Source organism: Trachinotus anak, unplaced genomic scaffold (assembly GCF_046630095.1).
Source record: "Trachinotus anak isolate AG129_WGS33_773 ecotype Australia unplaced genomic scaffold, CSIRO_AGI_Tana_v1 ptg000010l, whole genome shotgun sequence".
NCBI classification, from domain to species: domain Eukaryota; kingdom Metazoa; phylum Chordata; class Actinopteri; order Carangiformes; family Carangidae; genus Trachinotus; species Trachinotus anak.
This window is the reverse complement of record NW_027273861.1, coordinates 18,669,309-18,690,335: the sequence shown is the minus strand read 5'-3', so window position 1 is coordinate 18,690,335 and position 21,027 is coordinate 18,669,309. Positions and strand designations below refer to the sequence as shown.

Below are 21,027 nucleotides of genomic sequence, written 5' to 3'. Positions count from 1 at the left end.
TCCATGAAACCCATTAAAATATATTTTTTGTTTGCTGTTCAGAGAGAGCTTGACACCAGACAGTGTTAGTAAGTGAAATATACTGTTACAACATATAAGTGGAATATGTAGCCCCTACAGGACCAGTTAGCTTTGTCTGCACAGGACGGACACAGCACACACAGTCAAAACTGCAGAAATATCGTAGTATTGTAATTTTACAATGCAGAAAAATAGGCTACAGACACAATATCAGAACAAAGAGGATGCTTCTAGTAGCATTTTAATGTTCCCAGCTGCTGTCTCCAATGTCTCTGAAAGACAGCTATGGATGCACAGCGGGAGTCTGGAGTGGTGGGAACGTGTTGTGTGCTCAGTGTTTCCTGCTGAAACTTGAGAATGGAAGGTAAAACTTTTGATATTTGTGCCATTGTCTTTCCCAACAAATGGAGCTGCTTTTTCTGCCAAACACTAACAGGAAATAAATATGTATCTTTTGCCTGTGGTATATGGGATATAAGTCCAACCCAGGTGTTTAAATCAGGGTGAAACTCTGGTAGTAAAACTTATATAAAACACATGTGATTAAAAGAAAAAAATCAGATAGCATGTGTTTGTCTGGAATTATCACTTTAGGCATATAAATCAGATCTTGGCAAGCCAAAAAAATACAAATTAGGTTATAATGGTAAATGCAGCCAAAGTTTCTGAGTCTGATTTGAATAATGTCTTTAAATTAGAACTTGGAATTAAGTTCTGTTTACTTATTTCCAGACCAAGGGGCATAATTTAGACATTAAAACATGTAACAAATGAGACAAAAATGAGACGTTTCAGCAGATAGAGAAAGAAGAGCGAGAAAAGAGTGGATGCAATGAACAGGAAGCATCCGGAATGAATTCCCAGAGATGACCACGCATGGCTGGGCTGAACTGGCCTGGATCCGGGAGGAGGAGGCTGGGTGGAGTGGAGTGGGGTGGGGGTTGAGAGGTTCCTTCACGTCCAGCTGGACAGAAAGACGACAGAGAGAAACAGAGAGAGAGAGAGAGGCCCCCGGGCGCTGACAGGTGTAGCCCTCCACTCCAGCTGAGGCCTCACAGCTGACCTGGATCTCTGCATATTTCTCTCTATGTCCATGTCTCTCTCTCTCTCGCTCTCTCCCTGTCAAAACACATGCTTTAACTCTGAGGGTTACACACACGACAAGCTACGGTATGTTACACCATGTTCGCAATTCTTCATTTAATATGGCAAGTCAACCAGGCTGCAGCACAGCCACAATTCATCACACCATTGCCTAAAGTTAAAAACTAGCACCCATTGTTAAACACGAGAACAATCTGCCCTCATGTATCCATCCTGTGTCTTATTGCAGATAATTACTTCTTGACTGATGTGCAGCCGGGGCAAAAAGGAGGCCACAGTGACTCTTAAGAAGTCAGTTAACTTTCCACAAGCAGGAAGTGAGTAAAACTGTTTTTCTTTTCCTCACAGCAATTCCTCTTAGGATCAAACACAATGCAGCAGCAAGCATAATAAGAAACGGGTCTACAGTGGTTAGATCTGTGGATTCACTCATAAAAGCAGCTGTCTGAGCAAAAGCAGGGAGACTTTTTTTTTTTAATGTTTTGCCTTGGTTGACAATGACAAGCAACAGGAAGTATGGGAATGTCATGAGCAATGTCTTTGGATTAATTCACAGCCAGGACATTGTAGTTAAATGACCTGCACCTCCAGACTAAGTTTCTGAAGTTTCTGTTGAGACCTAAACCTTGCAAGGCTTAAAACAAAGGCCCAAAGCTGATGGTGTATGTCTGTATTTTTCACAGCACTGGTCTTGTTGGTGCTGATGTTTCTGAAAACCACATTTATTATAAACTCAGTTGCTTCCTACCACAAAGAAAAAAGACCTTACCCAGTTGATGTTTCTTTCTTCGGCCTTGCTAAGTGGAAAAATTTGCTGTAAGTGACTTTTTCACTCTTCCTGTTTTGTGATGCACAGGAATCTCAAAATGTCTCACTAAATCTGACAGATAAAGCAAAATGTAAAATGCGATGCAGAGGGTTGCTGATTTACACAGCAGTGGTTTTAAGTTTTTATGGTCATTGATTAGATTTACTTCTCAAAATCAATGAAATAATGATTAGGACGTGTAAAAAAAAATTATGCACATTTATGAAATACTGCTCAGTCAGTTCTGGTTAAAGAGACCAGGTCCTAAATTTGTCCAATATTGTAATTGTGTATATAATATAAAGTATTATCCCTTCGACTGAAAAAACATTTTTTTACCAATTAGTGTCTCTCTCATCATCCAGACCTTTTCCTCATGCACTGTTATTTAAAACATCAACACGATTAAAAGTAGCCGAGAATTAATTTAATTTGCTTCACTGGCTTGTTACGTGAGGCGACTCTTAACATGATGAGTAAATGACTATTCCAATATGACAAGTTAAAATGATAAGGTCAGTGCTGCTGAACAAAGAGGGACCATTTTCTGTCATTCAACAAAGGACTAGATTACACTCATGTTAAATAAACAATGAATTAGAGCGAGTGAACAAGAACAGATTGATTTGCAGTTAGCAGCACAGCAATTAATCTTACACCGCAAGTGAGGCTACAGAAAAAATTACAAAGAATGAAAAAAAAATTAAATACAATGAGCACAATTGTGAAATCAGCATTGTTTCATGTCACTGTCAAATGTGGTGAGTGTAATTTACTGTAGTTTTTACATGCTTTGTCTTTCCATGCCTAACAGGGTTTTCATACTTTGTTGTCTTAAAAATTCATTTCCTAAAAAGGAGTATGACAATCTGAAAATTGGATAATTTTATTTGTTTCTTGTGCAGGTTTTTGTGAGAACATCAACATTGAAATGAGCAGAAAAGTCTATTAGCATATTGTCACTCACAAGATGTCAGAGTTCATTTCTAGATTAAATTAGTTATTCACACAGACATATTTGCCAAATTGCAATTTTTACTCTGTCTTTGTCATTTTTATTTTTGTGCTACATCATTCCTCATGAGGAAACATATCTGTGCGCACGTCTGTGAACATTTGGCACAAAAATGTGCAACTTTTAATACTTCAGAAACCGGAATTTTTGTCTTAGTTGTGATATTTGACTATTTGGACAAACATGCAAGTGTGTGCATCGGTGCATGCTCACGCCCACCCACACACACACTCACATCCCTTTAATCAAGCCTCTCCTTCTCAACACACCCATCCATCCAACCACACACACACAAATACACACACACGTTACACTCATGTGGATATTATCAGTGGTGCTCAGCTGAGGCTCCAGGCCTGTCCGGTCCCCACGGCGTAGTGGTGACCAGGGGAGGAAGAGCTTATCTCGGCCCCAGGCCCCTCCCTCAGCCCCATGCCTTGGCTCCAGGAGCTGGGAGGCAGATGCCATGCAGGCCCCCAGTGTGGCCTGTTTCTGTGGCCAAAGCGTATAGCGTTTAATGCTTAAGGGACAGGCTTTTGAACCAGACAGTCCATCTTGTCTGTGTGTTTGTGTGTAAACGTGTGTGTTTGTGCAGACCACACAGCAGATGGAGGTAAAGGCTTTTAGTATGACCAACTCCCCCTGGCCCACCTGGACTCGATCAGAGCATTTGGTATTCACACACACACACATACACACACACACACACACACACACACACAAACACACAGGCTTAAACCGGCTCCCTGGATAATAATAAATGGTACTGAATATAACCAGGTGTACTGTTATTCCCGGAAAAAAAAATCTTCTCTTCTTAAATTCATAACAACATGATCAGTGGGAGGGCATGTCATCACACTATGATGGAGATGAGAATCCCAAAGATGATGACTGTAACAATAAACTGGGTGATGCTGTCTGAGACAGCGAGGGCACCTTTAAAACCAAAGTTCACACTGTTTTTGAAATTGATTTCAGATAATATCAATTCCCTAGTGAGCAACTGAAAGAATCAACCACCTCCTCACATGTGTAATATGTCACAGTCACGCTACACCATCATCCCCATTCATAACAAACCGTTTCCTCATTCAAGTGGAGAGCATTTCACAGGACGACAGAGGTGAGAACAGGTGTTTTTAGAAAGCGCTGCTGAAAAACTCTTAAATTAGTCTTAAAGAGACGAGGTTAACAGCTTCCAAAAGCTCCTTTCGTCTCAGCGAATTATACTAAGTGTTCACAAAACATTGGTCTAAATATAGGGCTGGAACGCGCCACAGATTAGCTTGCACAGTGATGGGTCTATAAGACGGCGGCATAGAGCTGTCTTCCGTTTTTGACTGGCAAGGCTTTGAACCCCACAGCTCAAATTCACTCCGCAGTGGGTAAATATCTGCGTGTGTCTGTGTGTGTGTCTGTGTGCGTGTGTGTGTGTGTCTCTACCTATTCTCATGTCTGTGTATCTTCATACACGAACCATGAACGAATAATTTTTCTGTGCTCTGAGCAAATCCTGTGTGTTCAAATGTTTGGTTCAAATTGCTGACATATAAGTCATACGGGGCACTGCAGTAGAATAAAAATGACGCTAGAGGAGTTCATTTTAGAGAAAGAGCACCTTCCTCTTGGCTCTTTAAAGGTATTAAAGAGAGCCTGACACTTTTGCTCTCGGGGCTAACTGTATCATAGACGCTCGCAACCCCCTGAAAACATTGAATGGTTAGACTTGCTCAAGTCCTGTTTCAGCGAAGACACTCATGCTCTAATATTGGAGTCTTTCCTTTGATGTATAATCACACATGCGCACGTCTACCACTCACACACTCATGCAGGCACAATACATTTGCTGAGATAAAGTGACTGCAGTGTATGACCCATTTTGCAGAGGCAGGGTTTTGCTTTCATAACGATGGGGTGTGAGTGTGTGCATGAATGCATAACCAGCATCATACACCGGGATGATGCAGCACGACAGGCTTTTAAATCTTGAAAAGGAAGTGCTAGGCTGGTTTCTGGTAAAAATGCTACTGTCACACGTCCAGTCATAATGCTGTTAGCCATACTCCGCCAGGGCGACAGGCAAGCCAGTACTGAAAGTATTCACAAGTGGCAAGAAAAGGGGAAGCATTATCTTGAGTCAAAAGAATTCAAAAAATCTAGTGCAGGGGTTGTTGTGAAATATATTTCATGTTCCTTAAGTGTGACAACAAGCCTCGAAACCCCTGAACATGCTCCTCAAGCGGTTAATAATCATTGTTTCACGCTTATGGAGGAGCAAGGCGGAGATAATGTTTTGTGTCGAGATAACGCGTTGCCTTATTCCTGCCGCCTCCCGTTAACGCACGAGACAAATGGAATGGGTGCATCGCCTTGGAGCCATCCAAATGAGGGTGTCTGCCATGAAGTGAAGTGAAGTGAAGGAGGAGGGAGGAAGAGGGAGGAGGGGGTGCAAGTGCCACAAAAATCAGGGAGCGGCTGCTCGACCCTCACGGCGCATCACGGCAGCAGTCAAGTGAATGTGAAAACAAGAGAAAGCTTTGCGGAATATTGATTTAATGCCGCAGCCTGAGCAGGGGAAGATGCGCGCTCCAGATTACATGCGCTCTATTTCCTAACCATACAGAACCTTGAGTTCCTCTGCCTCCACACTCCAGAGAACCAGAGAGAGAGAGAGAGAGTGTTGTTTTATGTGTTGTTGCCCTCTGTGAAGTCCAACTGTGAAGAAAATCAATGTGGAAATACAAAAAATGGTTGAACAGCATAAATATGTAAAACATATCATGCTCCCTTTGTTTCCATACATGTAAAAAAGAATATCAAGAGACCTTCTTGTGGTAACCGCAGCACCTATAGGTTGTATCCCTTCCTTTCAATTCGCTCTCTGACTCCTAAATTATGAATTAGCTTCAGAATTTATTAGGATCAAAAAAACGATTGTAAAGGTTGGTTTAGGTCTTTTCAAACTATAGTGGGGAATCACCAGGAAAATGTAAACCCAATGTCCTTTTAGGAAAGTGAAGGTGAAAATATATATTGCCACTCACACATTTTGTTATATCTTTTGAAACCTCAGTGGCTATTCTTTTGTATTCCCTTCTCTTTTTAAGGTTTTTATCATTTGCATGTGAGAATGACTTGCATCTGAGGCCTACCTGTGATGATTACCTTGTTAAGTATCTTATTAATACAATTCCTGATCAGCCTGCATCAGGTTCATCAGCCAACAAATTACCCAGGAAAACAACACTTCAACAAATCAAACTATATGAAGCACAAATAAGATGATTTATTCCTGCTCTTGTAATCAAATATAACGCAGCCTCTGTGCTTTTTTTATATTATGACACATCCAAAGCAGAAACAAATATGCATGTGGGTTGAGTTCACAGAAATATATGTCACAATAAAATACTAAAATTGTCATCAGTGCTACATCAATTGAAAAAACAAACCAATGGAAACTCTTGCATTAACTACATTTATGGAAAGAAGGTTGAGTGACTGAGAAGATATTATTATCAATAATATTAAACTGCCAGTGTATTTTACTGCCAAGGTTTATGCTCTATAGCTGTATTTTTAGGAGGATGCTTCTAAATTGATTTTTTTTTTTCAATGCTTATGTCATCTTTCCTCTTCACTATAATGACGAAAACTTCAAGATTATGTTTTGCCTTATTCAGATTAAAGTGTCCAAAGTTGATACGTAGACTCACCAGACATTTTCATTCATTCCCCATTTCTATAGAGGAGGAAGCATAATGTGCGCATTTCTCCTCGCTGCCCTCCGTGCAACTCTGTGCGTCGGTGACAAAAAACAGAACATCTTTGGAACAATTTGTTACTTAATGCCCCCCCACCAACCCCCCCCCCCCCCTCTACCCCCCCACCCCCCCCCACCCCCGGCTGCTGAAAATTATGAACAGTGAGCCGCACTCACATTCTTGCGCACAGCCAAGTGAGGAGGCGCCTCCGCTGCCGTCCTGGGCCAATGGCACACGGAGCAGCCTTATCATACTTATCCCCGGCTGGCCAATGGCGCACCTCTCCCCGGCTCACATGACGCCTTTCTGTGCGCTCCCTCTCTTCTCAGCGCTCAATCCCGGCGAGTGCGGGCATCACTGAAGACCTGACACCGGCGGAATCGGACGTCCGCTGTCCTCGGCAGAATAAACCAGGTGTTCTCTTACGCAAACTTTATCGCCATCTGATGAAGCTGACCATCCTGTCAAAGAGAATCGGCCCGCTTCGCCGCAGGAGCAGACTTTTTTTCCGCGTCCAGGCGATCGGAAAGGCGCAGGGGCGAGACAATAACGCCCAGAAGTTATTGAAATGAATCGTAAGTACGCGATATCGCATTTCCCCCCCCCCCCATCTTTTAATCGCAAATTTATTGTTACATTTCCGGGAAGTGGTAGTTATATTTATCGTCTTTTTATAGTCGACTTCAGTTTTAAAATTACGATTGCATGTATCACTTTTGCGCCATATGCTTTTCTGTCCTTTTTTGTTGTTGTTGTTGTTGTTGTTGTTGTTGTTTGTTTACATTCAATTGAGAATTAAACGCTTAAACACGCTTTAAAGGCTTTTTATCGCGAAGTAGATTTGACTTCACTCGGGACCTGAATGATCTCTAAGTTCATTTACTCCTGTCGACCTTCTTTGTGCATCTCTATGTATTTTCTCATTGTGGACGTGTGGCTGTCTCCGCGCAGCGCCACAGCATGAAATATAGATAAAAAGCACACGGTAAACTCACTGACCTCAGGCAGGGAGGCTGTGCAACCGGTCCACACGGCTCAATGAGGACAATTAGGGGGGGGGGCAAGGGAGGAAAAAAATTGAGCACTTGAGGCGCACTAAAAACAGGGCTGCACTTCTCTTCAACCAGCCAGACAGGATAAGGGTGGATCTTCAATAACCGTATGTGTCATTTCCAATGCAGGATGTGACCAAGAACACGTTCCTTAAGTTCAGACTTAGGGCAGAGAAAGAGAAAGAAGGTTGAACTGGAATGCTTCGTTTTCAGAGGTGAGCCAACAAGCGTTTGTGTCAATTTCCAGAGAATCTGACAGACGCTCTTCGAGGTCATGTCATTTACTGAACCCTTTTACGGATTGGAAATGAGGAGGTAGTGGGGTCAGGGGTGGTGGGGGTGGGAGGGGGTTGGGGGGGGGGGGGGGGGGGGGTTGCAAAATGTATCTACATTTGGGAGTCAAAGCAAAAATGGGTACCCTCTGATTTTCCGTGATTTCTGCACAATCAGAGGGAAAGAGCAGGGGACCGGGGCCATTTGATGTTTTGAAAGGCTTCAGATGGCTTTAATTAGGACCTATAAAATCTGTCTGCCCCATTCTCTGAGGCGGCGCTCTGGAGGAGCGAGAAGGGAGGGGAACTGATGAAGAAGAAAAAAAAAAAAAAAAAAGAAAGAAAGAAAAGCAAACCGACACAGAAAGTCACTTCAGCAAAGGATCGTCTAATCAAATTTTTATAACCCTTCTTTTTTCTTGTTGTTGCTCCCTCCCTTGCCTCCCACCCTCCCTTCCTTGATGCTGGTGGTATGTAGGCAGCCCTCTTATTCCCTCTTTGTCTGACTGCTGTGTTATCTACACTCACCCCCCCCCCGCCCCAAAATCCTTCCACCACCCTCAGTCTTAGTACCGCCTACACATCGGCCCGACCCCAGACACCTGAAGGCTAGACATAATGATCAAGAGAAGTTCCAGTCTGTCTGGATCACAGCCAGTTGTTTAAGGTTTTCTTCTTCTTCTTCTCTTTTTTATTCCTCCTTCTGGCCTGGCTGGCCCTGCCCAGCCTCTCCCTCTTTCCTTGTCTTCCATCCACAATCAAGACACGCTATGTTGTTTGTGAGTGTTTATGTGTGTGTGTGTGTGTGTGTGTGTGTATGTGCGTGTGTGGTATGAGGGTTTGCAGTTTCATTGCTACTGCTACTGCTACTGTTGCTGCCTCTGTGTAGCCTATATGGGTCTTGGATGGAGGGTGGGTGACTCACACAGCTGCAATACACACACATGAGGAAACATCAAAGACTTCTTCTCTGTGTGTGTGTGTGTGTGTGAGAGAGAGAGAGAGAGAGAGAGAGAGAGAGAGAGAGATGTTTCAGCTAGGCTGTTCTGGTGAGCGTCTACAAGAATATAGGTATGACATGGCGACTGTAGTTATTTTAATTTATTTGTTCTGTTTTGTTCAAACGTACTGTGCTACTTGGCTCTTTTCTAAAGCGTTGCATTAATTATTCTAGTTCACAGTTCAGAATTTTTCTGTACTACACACAGGAGACTCTGAAGCTTGATGTTCTCCATGTTTTAAGTTTTTCCAGTGTGATGATGTTAAACCTTAGTCTCGATCTTGGAATTCTAAAGGATTAGGGCCCTTAAAACAACATTATCCTATTATTAATGAAAAAGAGTTGACTCTTTTGAGCTTCAAAAATAAATGTAAAGTCTAATCCCTGCTTGAAGATTAAATTTTTACTGAAGTGGGGGTTTTAAATGAGGCCCTTGGATACTGTCTGTCGCACCTTGACTCTGATGGTGGGCGTCTTTGAGTTTGGGCTTAAGGCTTGGTGGCTTCTGAAGTAAGAAAACACTAATTAGAGGTAGGAGTTGGTGGAAATGCTTCGATATGTGTACCTCTTTGACAGACAAATACATCTTCAGGAGTGTTTTCCATTTGAGGAGTATGCGTCTTTGTTTTCTTGATGCCTGTTGGTTGGGGATTACATCACTGGACTGCTGCTGGGTTAGCTAGATAATCAGCTAGCTTGCTTTATGTAAAATGACTGGTTGGAGCGGAGTCTTTGTTGGACGTGTTTGCTTGACAACACTGAAAATCAGAAGTAGAGTTGCATGTAATGTTTTTCTGTCCCTAATTTTTATGCATATTCTGAGTTGTTTTTTCTCAACAGCGTTCATTTTTGATAAACTTGTTTGTTAAAAGATTATCCCCTAACAGCTGGAACGTGTTCTCTCTGTATCCGCAGCCACCTAATCTTCTCAGATGTGATGTTTTGAAGAACAAATGTTTGTAAAAATTTGCACAGGGCTCCAGACAAAATCCTTCCACTTTGTTTGTGTGTGTTTTCTGAAAGCTGACACTGTGTATCATGGCATCAAGCAGACAGAGGATGTCTCTTGCTCTGCCACCACCCTTTGAAGGGGGAAGTAATAAAAAGCTCAATGGGTGCAGCAAGCTGTTCTGCCCTCCTACACTTTCAGGCTTTCTACCTGGAGATGAATAGGAGGCCCCTCCATAACGAAGGGGGAGAAGAGAACATTTTATTGAAGGCTGAGGATGTGGGGGGATGCGCCATAGCTTAAAGACACTTGGTGTGAAACAGTCCAGTTGTACCAGTTTACAGGAGAGAACTGTCTACTCAGTTTGACACAATACAGAATAATTATTGTCAATGTGTTTGAGTACAAATGATGTAAATTCATTAGGTTTAAGAAGGTCAAAAGGGTATTGTGTAAACATTACCAAATTGTCCTGTTAAATCCCGCTTGAAGTAAAATAGTGTCTTCATAGCGTGATAATACAACATCCATGACAATGACATCGGACAATCACAAAGCCACAGATTAGGATTTTCGGTAACCAGATTTATGCATGAAGGAGTGAAGTCATGGTCAGGAATGTAAATGGTGGAGTCATTCAATTACCACCGTGCCCTTTCCTGGGAAAAGTCCCCAGCCGTGAAGAGGTTAATTGTTTTTGAATCTCCATCCAAGGGGAGAAAATGGGCGAACAGGAGGGATAATTGAGCCGCTGATAGTTGAGTGGGTTATGGATTACTGCGCCTTTCCAACGCAGAAGGGAAAAGAAGGTGAACGGGAGAAGAAGGAGAGAAGGAAAGAGAAGGAATGGATTGTGTGATGCAGCCGCGGGGATCGTCTGGCCCTCTTAGGAAGAGGGAGAACTTCAATCCTGACCCCTGACCTCTTGCATGCTCCTCCCTGCTCCAGGTGCAAGCCCTCACTGCTGGCAGCTCTCACACACAGAGACACACTACAAGCTAATTTTTCACACACTCTGCACTGGGGGGGAAACACCATATGAAAACGCAGATCCCTTTCACATTTTCACCCCCCTGCTTCTTTTTTTCTTTCTTCATGTCGTTCCATTGTCAGGGGTTAAAGATCCAAGCCTGCTAGTTGGGGTGAGGGGACTGTTGCGATAATATCGGGCCTTTTTTTTTTTTTTTTTTTTGTCGCTTCCCCTGAAATATTTTCTCGGCAAGAAAATGGATGACTGTCTTTAAATGGGGGAAAAAAAAGATGATCTGACACACTGCAATAATCACAGGAGTGTTAATCAGAGGGATGTCATGTATAATTACTTCAGTGTTTGATAACACCACAGCGAACCACCTCAGGCCATTAGTGAAAGTTTCTCGATGCTATTAATGGGCGTTAATAAAATTCAAGAAAACCCGGATGGAACGAGCCCTCTGCATGGCACACTGGTTAAAGCGCTGTAAGGTTAATGAACCAATTTACATACTTTCTGCTGCCATCTGGGTGGAGTAACGAGGCAGATGCTCCCTACTCTGTACTGTTACTGTTGTGCTGTTCAACATGGAGGAATGTGACAGGTCCGCAGAGGTTGGTGAGCGCGTTTACCATTAAGCCGGATGTCAAAAACATGAACAGGAAATCTTTGCTGCTGAAAGGTCAAATGAGCATCGACTGCTGCTGCTTTTTTAGTCTGTTTATGTATTTTATTTAACTCGGTTGCAAAAGGGTGAGCAAAGGAGAGCTTTTCTCTTGGTTTACGTTAAATGCATTCATTGTCTGTTCAAATTTGACTACAACTCTCTGGTCAGCAGCCTGAGCAGTTGTTCTTCATAAAAAGTGACACTTAAGTGTGGATTATACCCTGACCCCTCCCCATGTCAGGGAGAGGGGAGTCATCCGGGCCTCAGGCAATGAGAAACTCGACAGGGGCGATCCACAGAAATCACTATAGACGATGCTGGAAACTGTGGTAAAAAGAGGATTAGCGTCTGTCCACCTCTCTGCCATCCTCATCTGGGTGATCACATTACACATAGAGAATTCTCGAAGCGCTTTTTTAGCAGAGGAACAAAATGAGGTCTGTCGGCGATCAATAAAGCAGTGTGAAGGCAGAGGGATATACTTAAAAAATCAAAGGCTCTGGCTGGCATGGCCATCATCTTGCCACGTCTGCTGGAATCAGATAAGGGAGCAGGGCCTTGCAGGAAAGGTTGTTTGGCCCCAGGGCAGCTTGACTTGAGGGATATCCCTCCTACTGGCATCCATTGCAGGCTGATTTCATCTGCAAATGGGCAAAACCAAGACGTTTCAGGATCTATCTGGTCCCTCTCTGATACTGTACATGTGAACGAACAGCTGAAGGGATAGATGGGTAAAAGGGAGCATAATGTATAATCCCTGCAGCATTTACGGGGAGAAAATACGCAGCAATTTCTCTAACCCCTCTGTTGTCCTCCATGGATGACGGCTTTTACCTCATGCTTCACTTACATGATTTAAAGAATAATAAAATCACCCTGGTTTTGGTTTGACAATGTGTCAGAGCTGGTGCGAGTGTTCGTCTCAGATTAGCTCTTTGTGCCGTGAGGAGAGAGGAAAGACGGGTGGCGGTGGGGGTCAGGGATGGGGGGCGGGGGGGGGGGGGGGGGGGACAATGCCGCTGCGATCCCAGTTGAAAGAAATCATTTGCACAATTTCATGAAAGCGGTATTTGTCCAGTCGGATGGTTCTATCAAAGCCCAACAGCCACGGTGGAACGTGAATTAAATGACGGGGCGAGCTACAAAGCCGGCAAGATGTCGGGTTAGAGTCATTTCTCAGCTGAACGCTCTCCAGGTAAATGCAGATAATGCGCTCTCGAGTTTTTCTTTCTCTTTCTTAAAGAAGTCTCATTTCCACAGACAGCTTTGAGCTGACACCAGCGCTGCCAGAGCTTCTGTTCTCAGAGCTAAGCTTGTACAACATTTATGTGGTGAAGATGAAAAGACATCATGGCTACACTTTATGCCTGTAAATTCATCCCTGAAAAACCAGCTCAGAAATGCCAGAGTTTCTTGTTCTTAAAGTTTTATCAGTGATTTTTTTTTTTCTAATGTCACCTTAACTCTCTTCTCTAAAACGCTCCCAATTCTGACTTATAAAACTTTAAATACCAGAGTAGAAAACTTGCATATGGGGAGATTTCAGGTAAGTGAACAGGAGATGTAATAAGAGGATGAGTGTAATTTCTGGTTGAAACCTGCTGTTCTCTTGCTGTGAAGATAAAAGAAGAAGATTTGCTTCTACCAATGTCTGTTGTTGTCTTCAGTTTCAGAACCCCCTACAGTATTTCCTGGTGACTCACTTCTTTCCGAGCCATTTATGCTTGAAAACTTCCTAAGGATGAACCACACATATTCTGAGTTTTATCGTCGATGGGGGACCATTGGGCATAATGAAGTTCTGTCTCCCAGCATGAGTTTGTGAGGCTCATGATTACAAATGCTCCTGTCATTGTCTCCTATCATCTCCTGCCTAATTGAAGACAATATAACGAGACAATGGGGTCTCGCTCATCATTCTGCATCAATGGCATGCTCTATGGAACGTGCCAGTCGGTTTAAAGCAGGGTGAAGGTTGTGTGTGTGCGTGTGTGTGTGTGTGTGTGTGTGGACACTTGAATGCGCTCGAGCTTGTTTAATTTGGACCAAGAAGACGGACAATTAAACTACTTCTCCCGTGGGGGCTGTTCATTTTGGTCAGCTTCCCCACTTCATGGCCGTCCGCCCTTGTAAACGCTCCTGGATGTGTCTGGGTCATGGGTTAGGGGGTGGAGTGGGGTTTGTAGGCGGGAAGGGGTTTGGGCGGGGGGACGTGCCTCTGGAGGGGTTGTCTCAGATGATTAGGACAGCCAAGTATGGAGAGTCCCTCAGTGCCTGGCCTCCTTCACCTCCCTAATATGTTCTGAATAAGTCCCCCTCCGCTGTGCGTTTGTTGTGGGGCTTGGCGGGAGGTGTGTGTGGGGGGGTGGGGGGGTGGGGGATTATGTCTGGCCATGGTTTAGGAGTGTTTGTCATCTGCCCCCTCGAGGCCTGCACCGGCTCCTTTGTCTGAGCGTCAGGCATCGGTACAATGTCAAAGCACACAATGTGCCTGTGCAATCAGGGCATCTCGGGTTAGGAACTGACACAGGATTTCATGTCTGGATTTTACTTTTATTCTGTCACTTAATTTTAGGTTATAGAATTAAATCAGATTTTACTTTTTTAGTCAATTATTTACTTTGTTTGATTTTTTTTTTTTTTTTTTTTTTTTTTTTGGTAAAAAGGAGCTACAGATCACTTAAATACTGCTACCGCCTCCCACACACACACACACACACACATCACTATATCTGTAGTTACATTATGTTCGTTTTTAATTTCCATAAATGACTGGCTTGACATAGATGTGACTTAGAATGAGAATATCCTCAGAATATTATCAGGCTGAATCTCTGAGTAAACAACAGGTTTTGTTATGAGTTGCTGAAAATCAAAAAGGGATCTCTGGGACTCTATCGTAAAAGAGGAAGAGATGCTCATTTCTCTACTGAGGTATCAATAAAACAGAAAGCTTTGTAATCACAGCCTGCACCTTTGCTAATCTATGTTTGCTAGTGTGGTAAATCCATCAAACTCTTTCTTTTTGTAATTTGAACAATGAGGCACTGTGGCTTTATGTGTTCCCCGGTTTCACTTAATGTTGAACTTGAAAAAATCTGCAAAATGCGATCACTAATTTGCTCTATTTCATGCAAGGGATGCGGGGTAATACTTGCTTTATGTCACTTTATATAGAGAGCCCTGTCCCTGGTGTCATAGTCAGTTCAGTTTAATGGTCTCAAAGGTGTTTCTATGGTTTCACACAGTGCATCTCTGTATGAAATTTGGAAGAAAGATTCATTCATCTCCACACAATGGCTAACAAAGAGGGCACTGAGCCCCGGCCAAATATCACAAGTTACATTGAAAACAAACAAAACGCTCTTGCTGTAAACTGCGGAGGCAAAACCTCCCAGTGACTGATAACAGTTCTACAGGATTTAGGCACTGTGGGAGAAACGGCTTCTGTAGCTTTGCATTCAAGTCATTTGGCCATTCAGAGCACCAGGAAATGACACACATTCCTCCCTTGCAGAAACAAAATAAACCCAAATCTAGTTTTCTACTATTTCTGAATAATTGTGTCTAAAATTTCATTGTTAATTACGTTGCAAGAAATCATGAAATTGATTTATGGTCTTGATTTCATTGCACTGTGGGGACTTTTATTAAAATCCAGCTTTAAATACAATAGACCTTTTGATTAAACTTAAAAGTTTCTTTAATTGCTTTATGCCAGAGGTCCTCCATAATAACTAGTGATAGAACATTAAATGCACTGTTTATACATGGTTAACTGTTCTGAAATCACATCTCTCTGTGGTTTTAAAGGCTTTTGTTTAATTTTGCAAATCATTTTTAGAGGAATACAGTCGCACACATCTACATTACTTCTGTACAGGGACAAAGCCTCTCCAGCTTGAGCATATTTCTGAAAATGGTAACTAAAATTTAGCAGTAGTGTTTTAGTCGGGGCATTCTGAATCATATATTGCTATTTTCAGTCTCAGCTTTTCTCAAGTCAATCTTGTTACTAATTCTGGCTCACAAAGATACACAGCAACGACTAACTGTGTCACATTCTCTTGTCACAATTATACAACTGCTTGTATGTGCACTGGCCAAGGACGTACCTTCCTACTCTGCAGATGAGTAAATATGCCAGGTGGATGAGTCTTGATGACACCCAACAAGCTATTTTTGATCACATCAGCCTTTTTTCCCTCTTATGAGTGACAGTTTTAGGTGTTTCTCCCACTCTTGTGTATTCACAGTCTCACAGGCTCTTGAATTGACAGAAAATATTTCAAGCAATGAAAATATCAGAAGTGCAGTTGATCTGCCAGTTTTTCTTTTTAAGCTTCTAAGTAGTTTCCACTTCATTTGACTGTGCCTGAAGGTACATTAAAGCCATTTTCATAAAGATTTCTGAATAAGCCCTTGAGATGTTTTTTTTTATAGCTGAGGTTTTAAGGAGTACAGATAGACGCATCATTTGGGAGTGAGGGAGCAAAGTAATTACAATTGTGTGTGTAATTGACTTCCTGGGTTCAGGATGAGTGTCTCATCTGACCAACGGAAATGTCTTCTGTCTTTTGGCTTTTTTTTTTTTTTTTCCAGTATTACATTGTAGAGGAGGATGGTTTGTGGCATCAAAGCAGTTACATACTCAGCATGATTTTTGGCGGATATTAAACGCTTCCAAAATTAGTCGCACCACTTCCTACAACTCAGAGTCCTTAAAAGATGAGAAAATGATGTAATGTAATTGAATTTGTTTACACTGACTGAAACACAAAATTTCAAAATCTCCATTTGTTTTTCTTTTTTCATCCTTTGTAGACATGGGAGGTTGAAGGAGGTGAGGGTTAATACACTGGCAAATATATCAGTCTATGCAAATCATCTATGAAATGGAGTCTGACTTTTTTTTTTTTTTCTGGTGGTACAAAAAAGCAAATCCAGCACAGATGATCTCTGTGCGTGCAGGAAGCCTTGAAGGTTTGCATCATTTCTGCCACATTCTCCCCGAGGTCATTCTAGCCTCCTTACATGCAGAAACACACACACACACACACGCCACCGTTTTCCCTCACAGCGCAGCAGGAGTCTGTCTTTATCTGTCCTATTGATTAATGAAGCAGGCGCAGCGGGGTATCAGAGAGAGGTAGGAGTCTAGATCAAGGCTGTGAGCTGCATCACTGGCAGTCACACCACAAACACTCACACATTCACGCACACGCACACACACACTCATTCTCACGCACTCTTTCACTGTCTCTGTCATGTTCTCTCTGTGTCTGTCACAGCAGACGGGTACACACATGCATACTGAGAGACATGACACACCCAGCAGTGCTGACACACATGTGTCGTCATAACTCACAAATGCATCATATCACACACACAAACACACACATTTGAAATGAATTAGCATGGCTTGGCTGTGCGGGTGCCTAAGCTGGAAAGGCGTTTTTTATAAACATAATGTTTGCAGATTAGTTGGGGTTAATGATCCGATTGCCTCGGAGCTGCCACAGCGTCTGTGTGCGTGCACATGTGTGTTTTTGGCTGAGGGGAAAAGGCACTCCTCTGCTGTGCTGTCTCCCTCACTTCCAAATGAGACATGCCCCAGGCACCATTACAAGAGCAGTATTTATGCTATTAGGGAGCTGGGTTCACCACGCTAGCAGTGGTAGCAGAACGAAATGGCTAAAATTATGTCTTGACTAACCTCAATGGGCAGGTCCAGTATTTTCTTTGCATAAATAAGAAATTACAAGTTGTGTACTTAGAGGCTATTTTTACAAATCGCCTGTTGGAATATCATGTACATTATTTCTGAGCCATAAAAATGTAAAAGCCAAGGAATGGAGCGTTTGTTCTTTCAGAGCAGAAATAAAAATCCAGAGTCAGAGTTTTTTTTTTTCCTCCTCACAATTTTTACTTTGGTGTTTAAAATTAGCTTCCTAGTTCAAACCAGAAATAGTCCTCTGCAAACGACTGTCTGCAAGTCTCAGTCAACAGGAGTTGGTGGGTTCAGGGAGGGTGTAGTCCACTTGAAGCCCACCTCCCTCCTCCCCACAGACAGACTCTGAGAAGCCTCTCTCATGTAATGCTGAATGGACAGAAAAGTACAGAAATGAAAGAGAGGTCAGAAAGAATGACTGAAAAATGACTGTAAGACCCCTACTCTTTTTTTTTTTTTTTTTTCTAAAGTGACCCTCCCCTCTCTCCACCTACATATTTTTCTCTTATCCCTCCCTCCCGTCCTTCGTTCCCTCCCTCCCTCTCCTCTGGCGTTCCTGTTGAGGCATGCCTCCATCCCCGCCAACCAGCATCGTCCGTGACAGGGTGAGGGGGCAAGAAGAGAGGAGGGGAGGAGGGCAAACAAAGGAGCACTGTTGCTGCCTTGCCGGGGTTTTGGGGAGGGTCGACACCAGGATGGAGGGGGTGCGGGTGGAGGGGTACAGACGAAGAGAGAGAGAGAGAGAGAGAGAGAGAGTGTGACTGAGGAGGTTTATGATTAAGAATAGAGATTAAAATGAATGGGAGGGGAGCAGGGGTGTCTGTTCTCTTCACAGTAATAAAGAGGACAAGCAGTGCCAGTCATTTTTACACACACACACACACACACACACACACACACACACACACACACACACACACACACACACACAAAGAGTTGGCAGAATCTTCGCAATGCTGCAGATAGTGTGAGTGAGTGTGTGAGTGTGAGAGATAGGGGAGGGATGGGGATGGCTCATTGTTTCATGGCCATTGTACAATATTTGCTTAACCCTCGTGCTTTATCTGTGCAGCTGCATGCTACAAATGAGATGGCGAAAAGGGTCTGATGGCGGCTGTCACAGCTGTTAGCAATTTCATCTGTGCACTAAGACCCCCCCCCCCACTCCACACACACACACAAATACAGTACACACAAACCCTGTCAACTTACAAAGCAGTACGGCAGTGATAAAATCATTGTCTGGACAGCACAATGACACGTCAACTTAGTCTGCGCAAACAGAAGATGGACGGTGAAATAGACACAGTAACGAGCCAACACAGGTATGCAAACTGCAAATGGAAATCATGCAGCCATATAGATACATTATTATAATAATAATAATAATAATCCTATGGCTCCTCTTGCCGCTGCCACCAGTCAATACTCCCTGACCCCTTCATGAACCTTGTTCTTTTGTTACATTGAGCAAGCTTGCTCCACTCGGCAAATATACCACTGGCTGTTGACGCTCAGGTTTTCAGCTTTATGTTTTTAAAATGGTTACTCAACGCTCAGGATGGAATGCAACATAACAGAATATATCTTCACTTTAAACCTTCATGTAAGCACATGCTGTTTTAGGTCATGAACTGATCATCTCTGCGCCTATCTTGTTGATGCATTCTTTCTAGACCATGAGTAAGAAACTGTTCATAAAGATAACTGAATTTTGGAGGCAATAACTGGAATCCTACAAGGCCCGACTCCATGAATGGAGTGTTGTTGTTTATTTATTTTGCTTGACGTGGGATGCTGGTAGAGATGTCTACATTCCACTCAAACAGTTTTTTAATGGTCGGTTTCCCATGTCTGTCCTCTTTGTTTCAGGTCATGAACGGGTGCTAGCAGCGATAGCCTTCCCCGCAGAGCGGAAGGAAGGGAAGCGGAAAACCCCCCAGAGCAGAATGCAACAAGGAAAAGACAAGAGTGATGAAAGAGAGGTAAGAGAGCTCGCTTTGCCCCAGGGTTGCACATTGTCTTGTGTGTGTGTTTGTGTCCTCTGTTGCCCTTCCACCTGGCTGCATGAGTCAGATGTGGACCTGGAGTGGGTTTGGTGTTGGCATGAATGTCTGTGTTTTTGTTATGTGTTGAGTATGAGTGTGACTGTTTGTTTTTATGTGTGTCCCTGGCGTCGAGCCACAGATGCCAGGTGAAGAACGTACCATCCTGTCTGACTCACCTGCTGCATCCCAGACTTCTCTATTGTCTTTATCTCTTCATCTTTTTCTCTGTTTTCCACACATTCATTTCTCTGTACTGAAGAGGAACAGCAACATTTATTTCTATGTTTAGTTTGCTTAATAGGCAATCGTACGTCACTTTACATTCAGGAACTATTAAAACAATTGAATCACTATAATTTTATTCCAGAAAAATACAAAATCGTTGTATTTCATGTATTCATGAATAGCCTACTATAGTCATGAATACTGAATTTCTTTACAGAAAGTAAGCTAATAAGTGGTTTAATGAGAAAATGTCTATCAGCATTGACTTTATTTAACCTCCAGTATATCCGCCACCTGTGTTATCACAGATGTTTTGTCCTTTCCTGTTTTGTGTCAGAAATCAGAGAATCCATTTCATGTTGGAAGGATTCGACCTTTTTTTCTCCAGCATCCATTAGAATAAAAAAAAAAAAAAAAATCCAACATTTCAAGGACAAGGGGGGGAATAAAACATTACCTTGGAGAGCGGCATAGCCAAAAGGCAAAACACAGGAGTGAAACTGGGAGAAGAGCCACCTTATTGTCTTAACTGTGTTTCAGCAGTTCCCAAAGTGAGCGGTCTCTCAGAGACTAATCTGCTCACTCTCTCTGTGTGAGGCTGAAAGCAGCAGTAAATCATTTTCTACCATGCAGGCATAGCCGGAATGGCTGCCACCATACACAGATAGGGGGATGGTTAAAGAGGGGAGGCAGCAAGAGGAAAAGAAAATGTTGTTTTTCTCGGTTCTTGTCATCCTCCTTTCTGATGATACTCTCCTCCACCTCAACCTCCCACCCAGAGGTTACAATAGCAATGGTGTGATTTTACTTCAAAGATTTTGTTCGAACCGGTCCGGCGTATCTTCCTCTTAGAGACAGATCCAGTGCACTCCATTTCAGTTCAGCTCGACTCATTTCATATCAACCCAGTCCAGCTGAACTCAATTCTCTCTTCTAGCTCTTCATGTCTGCCTGAGCTGTGCAATCTTCTGTCTTTTCTCACATTTTCAACTCGCTTTTGTTCTTGCTCTTTCGAGTGACACCCCCCTCCCTACATCCACACACACACACACACACACACCCACCCCCCTTCCTCAGGTTTTTGCACATTTTGTCTTCATTTAAATGCTTCCATCACTCTTTCTTTCTTCCATTTGATGTCGGCTTCCGCTGCTGTTGCATGGCCTGATCTTTCTTCTGTCAACAACCACCAAAAAATAATGGCATTTTATCATTTTAAAGGACAATACATGGGCTGTGGGGCTGTGGGGCTGTGGGGCTGTGGAGCCATAGAGCGCCGGTTTAAAGGAATGGGAAACTATCCTCCAAGGGATTGTCTAAAGCTAATAATAATCAGTTTTAATTATTGGACTTCCTCATTGCAAATCTCTGTCCAAATACCTCCAGTTGGATAAG

The 21,027-nt window shown here is 42.9% G+C and overlaps 2 long non-coding RNA genes across 2 annotated transcripts in view; one reads left to right on the top strand and one right to left on the bottom strand.

Annotated features, from left to right (window-relative positions):
* Nucleotides 1–6,811, bottom strand: LOC139626405 (uncharacterized). Its single transcript, XR_011692249.1, has 2 exons — nt 6,668–6,811; nt 1–1,140 (listed from the first exon to the last, which is right to left on the bottom strand). It is a non-coding gene; the product is annotated as an uncharacterized lncRNA (long non-coding RNA).
* Nucleotides 6,812–6,912: 101 nt separating this feature from the next.
* LOC139625885 (uncharacterized) overlaps nt 6,913–21,027 on the top strand; it is a 30,130-nt gene continuing 16,015 nt past the window's right edge. Inside the window, exons 1-2 of the long non-coding RNA XR_011692028.1 lie at nt 6,913–7,290; nt 19,232–19,344. This is a non-coding gene — a long non-coding RNA (uncharacterized lncRNA). The remainder of the gene's footprint in view (nt 7,291–19,231; nt 19,345–21,027) is intronic.